We start from the raw sequence: 7,281 nt of genomic DNA on the forward strand, positions 1-7,281 counted from the left end.
TGCCTAATTTTTTACCTTTATGGTCAGCCTTGGAACTATCATGGCGCCTGTAGGTGTGTCATTTAGCTTGCTGATGTGTTACAATGAGCATATACTGAGGCTCAAGGTCTAGTGGAAGTTGACTCGTCTGCCACCTTGGACCTATTTGGTTCTAATCAGTTTATGTTGTGTCCTCGGGTTATGTCATTCTTTCAAAGGTTGTGCCCTGCCCCCTTCCCTCCTGTTTCAGTCCTGTGAGTACTTCTAGCAAATCTCTGAATCTAGGGCTGAATCTGAATCTTGGGAACGCTCAACCAAATACAATATATAAAGTTTTAAAACATGTAAAATAATAATACTATGTATTGTTAGTGGACACATGTGTGAAGAAAATGCAAAGGAATAAGAAACAGCAAATTCAGGATCATAGTCACTTCTGGGAGTGCAGGAAGTAGGGTGTGATTAAGAAAACCCAACGGACTTCAATTGTATTGGTAACATATATTTTTTAAAGGTGGCAGTGGGTTCATGGGTGTTCACTTTATTATTCTTTAAACCTTATTATTTGTCTAAAATATTTCATTTTTAAAGATTGCTTCATACAAAGTCCTAGGGTTTTTCACCAGACCTCTCCAAGCACACAATCACCAACTTGGATCACCAAGTCAATTTTAGAAAAATATCTAAAGCTAATGCCAAGTCTCTCTCAGTTCTTCTTTGCTGGTCTCAGTCTAATGCCTGAGGCAGTGAAGTTTAGTAGCAATCTCTATATTTGGAGGTGAAGCGATCTTGACTCCAATCCTCACTTCCCACTTCCTAGCTGAGTAAGCTTGGCAAGTTGTTTAACTTCTGTGCCTCAGGTTCCTCATCTGTAAAGAGGGCACCCTTGGCCCCACTCCTCATCCATAGCTCAGATCAAATACATTTCATTTCCTGTATAAGGACCTTCCAGGCCTCCATGCTAAACAGTTATTCCTCTTCTGTCCTCCACAGCACTTTGTACAGATGGCTTCTGATGACTTTTCTGAGTTTGCCACTTCATCGGCCACTCTGATTAATCTGATGGAGATGGAACCAAATCTATTCTAATGGTCTCATACAGCATTTAATTAAGGATACTATCCAAGTATACATCCAAGCAACAGGATGAGACCAATCTGCAGATTGACCTCAACTACAACCAAGGGCCTGGACCCAACCAGCTGGAAAAACAACCGAAAAACCAACCGTAAGCCATTAAGATCTATCTTGGAAAGCCAGGTGGTATTCTCTAGTTTATGCATTGACCTTAGTACCCTGCCTGAGGCATTAATCCAAGTACAGCAGGTTATATTAGCCATTGCAGACTTTACCTTGGCCCACAAGGAAGTCAAGAACAATTCTATCATTCATAACCACAGTGGCCAGTGAGTTGAAGTTCACCTGAATGCCTTCCAGGGCTGAGGTATATTATTGATGGCTTCAGCTAAAGTCGGGAATGAATTTCATATCAACATTTCTAATAGGATGACTCTCAAGATAGGGATAACCTCCTGCAGAAGTGCATAAATGAGTAGGTCACCCCTCCAGGAAGCTCCCCTGTGTAACCAAGGGTAGCCTCACATTGGAGCCATCTCCACAGTCATCTGAAGGCTACATGATCTGCTGGTGGTGCTTCCTTAAACGCTTGAAGGTTGATCATGACCCTCCCTATGGTGCAAGATACCATGTTTTCAGGGAGGAAGGCAAGTTAATGGCTGGCTTCCACAAAGGAAGTATAGTCCTGGGGACATATATGATGTCCCTGTTTACAATTGCTGGGGCCTCCCAAGTGGGATCTACATCACTCAGGGGACACAGATTGACAATGTCCCTAATGTAACCTCCTGCCCACCTGGTAGGCCTCAGAGTTCCCAGTTCATTTATTTATTTATTTATTTAATTTTATTTATTTTTGGCTGCATTGGGTCTTCATTGCTGCATGAGGGCTTTCTCTAGTTGTGGCGAGCAGGGGCTACTCTTCGTTGCGGAGCACGGGCTCTAGGCACGCAGGCTTCAGTAGTTGTGGCTCGCGGGCCCTAGAGCACGTGGGCTTCAGCAGTTGTGGCGCACGGGCTCAGTAGTCACAGCTTGCGGGCTCTAGAGCGCAGGTTCAGTAGTTGTGGCACACGGGCTTAGTTGCTCCATGGCATGTGGGATCTTCCCAGACCAGGGATCGAACCTGTGTCCCCTGCACTGGCAGGCAGATTCTTAACCACCAGGGAAGTCCCTCCCAGTTCATTTAGAATCATTGAAACCAGTCCTTATTTTTGGAAAGACTGCCTGACAAGTTAGTCCAACCTATCCCATGCATCCACGCCACAAGTCAGGTAGCATCTGTCCATTCCACAGGATGACTGAGCAATAGCTACAAGAATGACGATGAGGGACACATGTCTAGAGCCTGTGACATGTGTTTTTCACGAGACTATAGGAGCTGAAAGTACACCTGATGTTTCTGATAAGACTTCTCAGTAGGTTAAAAGGAATGGTTAAAAGGAATCAAACCGTGGTGAGAGCCATCTTGTGGGGGATAGCAAACCTAGCGGTTAGTTGAGTTTTAAGGAGCTTGCAGTAGTTTGAGATAGTTGTACTAGGCCATTTTCCTTTGAGGGGAAGGCTCCAGGGTTGACTCTTTTTCCAAATGTTATGATCTAGGACTATGTCAAAGCAACAAGAGAATCCAGGTGGCTGAACCAGAATTAAATGTGAAGACTCTAGGCCTCCTTCTGGCTTAGCTGTCACCCGGGGGATGTAGCAACTAGGCTGGCCTGCAAATGCTATTAGGGCAAAGAAACATCATGCCCAACAATGGTCAGGGCATATACTAAATTTTCAAAATAAACCTGTACAACAATCCCCAACCCTTCTCATTCTGATCATTACTCAGTAAACAGCTGTGATAGTTAATTGTATGTGTCAGCTTGCCTGGGACAGATATTTTGTGTCAACTTAACTGGGACAGTCCCCAGATATTTGGTTAGGCATTATTCTAGGTATGTCTGAGGGTATTTCTGGAAGAGATTCCTATTTGAATCAGTAGACTCAGTAAAGCAGACTGCCCTCCCCGATGTAGGTGGGCCTTATCCAATCTGTTGGAGGCCTGAATAGAACAAAAGTCGGGGTAAGGGAGAATTTACTTTCTCTGCCTGATTGCTTTCAAGCTAGGACATCAGTCTTCTGCTTCTGGAATGGAGCTTACACCATTTGTTCTCCTGGTTCTCAGGCCTTTGAATTCATACTGGAACTACACCAGCAGCTCTCCTGGGTCTCCAGCTTACAGACAGAAGATCATGGGACTTCTCAGCCTCCATAATCATGTGAGCCAATTCCTTATAATACATCTCTTTATATATACACAAACATATCCTGTTAGTTCTGTTTCTCTGGAGAACCCTAATACAGCAGTAAAGAGGAAGCAATTGATCTAGGGACAGCCACATTCAGGGACCACACTGCCTTACCAAGATGTATTGACTAGAATGAGATGAGAGGTAGAATCGGAAATGTTTTGAGTACATTTTTTGAGTAGGCTGGTCCAACACTCAACAACACTATATGCTTGTGGATGAAAGAGTGGAAGGTCCATCAAATACCTTGACTATTAGCCCACTATTGGGTGACTTTTGCAATAAAAGTTGTACCATTGTCAGACTGCATATAGACAAGAAAAACATAAGGCAAACATAAGGCAGTTTGGTTTCAAGACCAAAAATAGTGTGGTTGGAGTTGGTGGATTGGACTAGAACAACACCATAACCTGAAAAAGTGTCAAGAGTGGTGAGGCACTACTGGTAATCAGCCAGGAGTGGGTGGAGGCCATGCCCTGTGCTAGGTAGCCTCACTCATGGCTAGACAAACAGGAGTCACAAGTGTGGTATGCAGTGGTAGCCTCTGCCTCAGAAGCATAAGCCATTTAACTTTGTGCCAAGGCTGTGATGGTACATTTAATGCCATGTTTGGTGTGATGATGGATCCATTGGCAGCTTGATTGTAGTTGGCCCCCACTGAATAGGCCCCCACATAAATGACCCAGACAGTTCAATTAATAGCTGTAATTCATTTCTATTTTGGGGCCCCAAAGAAGAGTATCTTTGACAGTCTGTAATCTTCCAAGTGACACACCAGAAGACCAGGCCTTTGGCAATAGCCAAGAGTCAGTGAAAATATAACCTGTCTGGTCCCCAGTAATATTGTTTAGGGTAAGAGTGACAGTTTTCAATTCAGCCCTTTGTGCTGATCAAGCTCTTACTGTAGTCAGTCTTCCAGAATTGTCACTGGACACCAACAGCTTTCAACTTAAATGGACCATCAGTGAAATCAGGCCCAGGAATTTGATTGGAGAAATCCCTTTGGATCAAGGACCCCAGTGAGTCAGTAGCTTTACTTCAGGCAGCCAGGTGGGGACTACACTTCCTCCGAGGGAGTAGCTGTCACTTTTTCATGTAAAACTAAGACGGTGAGGCTGGCTGCATCCCAGAACATGCCATTTCCTCTTGACTAGGGGACTGGTGGGCTCCTTTTTTTTTTTTTTTTTGTCTGTGTTGGGTCTTCGTTGCTGTGCGTGGGCTTCTCATTGCAGTGGCTTCTCTGTTGCAGAGCACGGGCTCTAGGCGTGTGGGCTTCAGTAGTTGTGGCACGCGGCTCAGTAGTTGTGGCTCGTGGGCTCTAGGGCACAGGCTCAGCAGTTGTGGCGCACGGGCTTAGTTGCTCCGCGGCATGTGGGATCTTCCCAGACCAGGGCTCGATCACGTGTTCCCTGCACCGGCAGGTGGATTCTCAACCACTGCGCCACCCGGGAAGCCCCTGGGCTCCCTTTTGTTAGTTGTCAAATCTGAGTTAATATGGCCCAAAATGGGGATGTTAGGCCAGAGTTATGAGGCTTCTATGGGTCAGGTGTTTAGTTTCAGCAGTAGCTCTGTAGTAGCCTAACAGCTGTCCACCTTTTTAAAAGGAGGTACTTGGTGCCTGCAAAGTACACTGCTGTACTGGGAAATGGCCTGAGTACTCCAGCAGTCACCAGGTTTTCAACTAAATCTGTGGCTTTCATCTTTCCTCTTAGAATTCTGTATTATTTTTGTTAGACTACCCAAGAGGAGACAGGGGTCCCTTCTCTCTATGCAGTAGTAGCCCCAGAATGGGAGACTTAAAGAGCATTCACAGTTCAATCAAATATCCAGTTGCTCTCAATAACACATTGATGTGAAATCCATAAAACATTAGTACATTGAATCCGTTTAGAGGCTCCCTCTACGGGTCGTTTTGATTTTCCTTTCCCATTGCAAACTGCGTCCAAACCTCACCAGTTGAATTCAGGTACTTTCCCCCGATCACAGGAACCCAAACCAAGTAGTTTAAAATAGGTATGTTGCAGGTCACAGCCACCAAGAGACTCTGCTCTCTCCCAGCCAAGAGTGTGGGGACATCACAGGAGTGGGAGAGGCTAACCTACAGGGGGGAGGCTGGGTCCGTGAGAACTTTGCTCCTGACTCCTCCTCCAGGGTCAGTGCTGCCTCTTCCCTTGTGTACCTCTTGGCTCCGATAAGCACCTGCAGCTCAGGGACTGTTATTTGGGTTTTTTTGCCCCCCTGCACACCACTGTGCATCTGCCTCACAGTCCTTGGCACTTTTGACCATTCCTGTGCCCAGGGCTCCCTGTCCCCATGGGGCGAAGTAGGATGGTGACTTAGATACTTATATTCAACAGAGCTAGAAAAGAGGAATCCCTCCCCTCCTCAAAGATCCCCCAGCATACACAGTTTCTTTCCTTAAAGTAGGAGAGGGAGCAAGAGGGATCAGGTCATGTACTACGTTTGCTTCAAGTGGTTACCTGCTTGGACTCCTAATATTTTGGGTCCACTCAAAGCTCTACATCCTTATTGCTGACACCACTTATTTCACCTTTGGGGAAGCCTTTACTCATCAGCCAGCCATACTGCCTTCAGCTGGGGCCACAGGCTTGCTGCCTCACTGTCAAAACATCCTTTCCTCCTCCTGCCCCAGAGAGAATGAGCAACAACCTAAGTACCAGGTGGACAATATGTTTCAATCCTACCTCTCACTGCTCAGCCTCAAAACATTCATTAACACGTAGGACAACTAGGGACCCTTATTCCTCTCCTCGCTCAGCAACATGTGCTACCATACCCCAGGTTATCTTCTCATATCCTCACCTGGCCCATGACCTTTCTCTTCTGGAAAGCCTTGTCTGTCAGGATCCCATCCTTGTTACCAAACTGTCAAGAGTAGCCTATGAAGGGTCTCAAATCTTATCCTATTTGCAAACTAACAAGTTAACCTCTTATTTTTTCATGGATACTGGCAGATGACATGAGACTCCTGGATCAAAGAACTTTATTACTTATAGTGCAGCAAGCAGCAATGCCAGTTCCCCCTACCCCCTCCCCCAACAAAAGTGACGCAGATAGGCCTTGATGGATGCCTACACGTGCAGTGGGTTGTACATTGGGAAAAGAACCCTGAGCTTGGGGGAGTCAACACTTATAGTGAACAGTGGGCAAACTTGCTCCCAGGGAAGAGACACTACCTCCTCTCTCAAGATGGCTCACTATCAACAGAACACTGAGATACAGCCCAGCAAAACAGTGGTCAGGGTCTTGCATTCATACGAAGCCAGAACGTGCAGGGATGCTCAGGGCTCATGGCAGATTGCCTCTCCCAACACTTTCTCATTCTCCAGTGGGTCACCTTTGACAGCATTATAAACCAAATCCAGGGCACTAAGAGCCTGAATACTGATACTGAATACTATTCAATACTAATCAGCAGTTTCCCAGAGGAGTTTGTCAGTCACAGGGAAATCTCCCCCAAAGAGCCAAAGCTCCCTTACAGCAGCCAAGACCTACTGCAAAACATTTTGAGACCTTTACTGTTGTCTCTGAATGGATCTAAGGTTGGCACGATAAACTGCAGGAGGGGGCTGGCTGCCAGACAATCTAACAGCTGCCATCCCTCCTCACCCAAGCAAACCAGCCGAAGTTCTAACAATTCACCTGGTTTCTGTTCACAGAAGCAGGGAACTTCCCTCCTTTCATGCTTGTGTAGATGTGTGTCTCTGTAACTGCTGTCTGAAAGGAAGAGGAATCTGCTGCCCGCCAGGGATGAATACTAGTGTCAGCAGTTATAATGGGGCAAATCCGAAGGTGACTGCCAGATTAGTCAGGAAGTCCTCCTGCTCAGAGGAAAGTGAGCACCAACCAGCACACCTTCTGAGCAACTGTCTTTGAACCTACTTCCCAGTACTAAGAGCCTACAACCACCTCC

Source organism: Balaenoptera musculus, chromosome 8 (assembly GCF_009873245.2).
Source record: "Balaenoptera musculus isolate JJ_BM4_2016_0621 chromosome 8, mBalMus1.pri.v3, whole genome shotgun sequence".
In the NCBI taxonomy this organism is placed as follows: domain Eukaryota; kingdom Metazoa; phylum Chordata; class Mammalia; order Artiodactyla; family Balaenopteridae; genus Balaenoptera; species Balaenoptera musculus.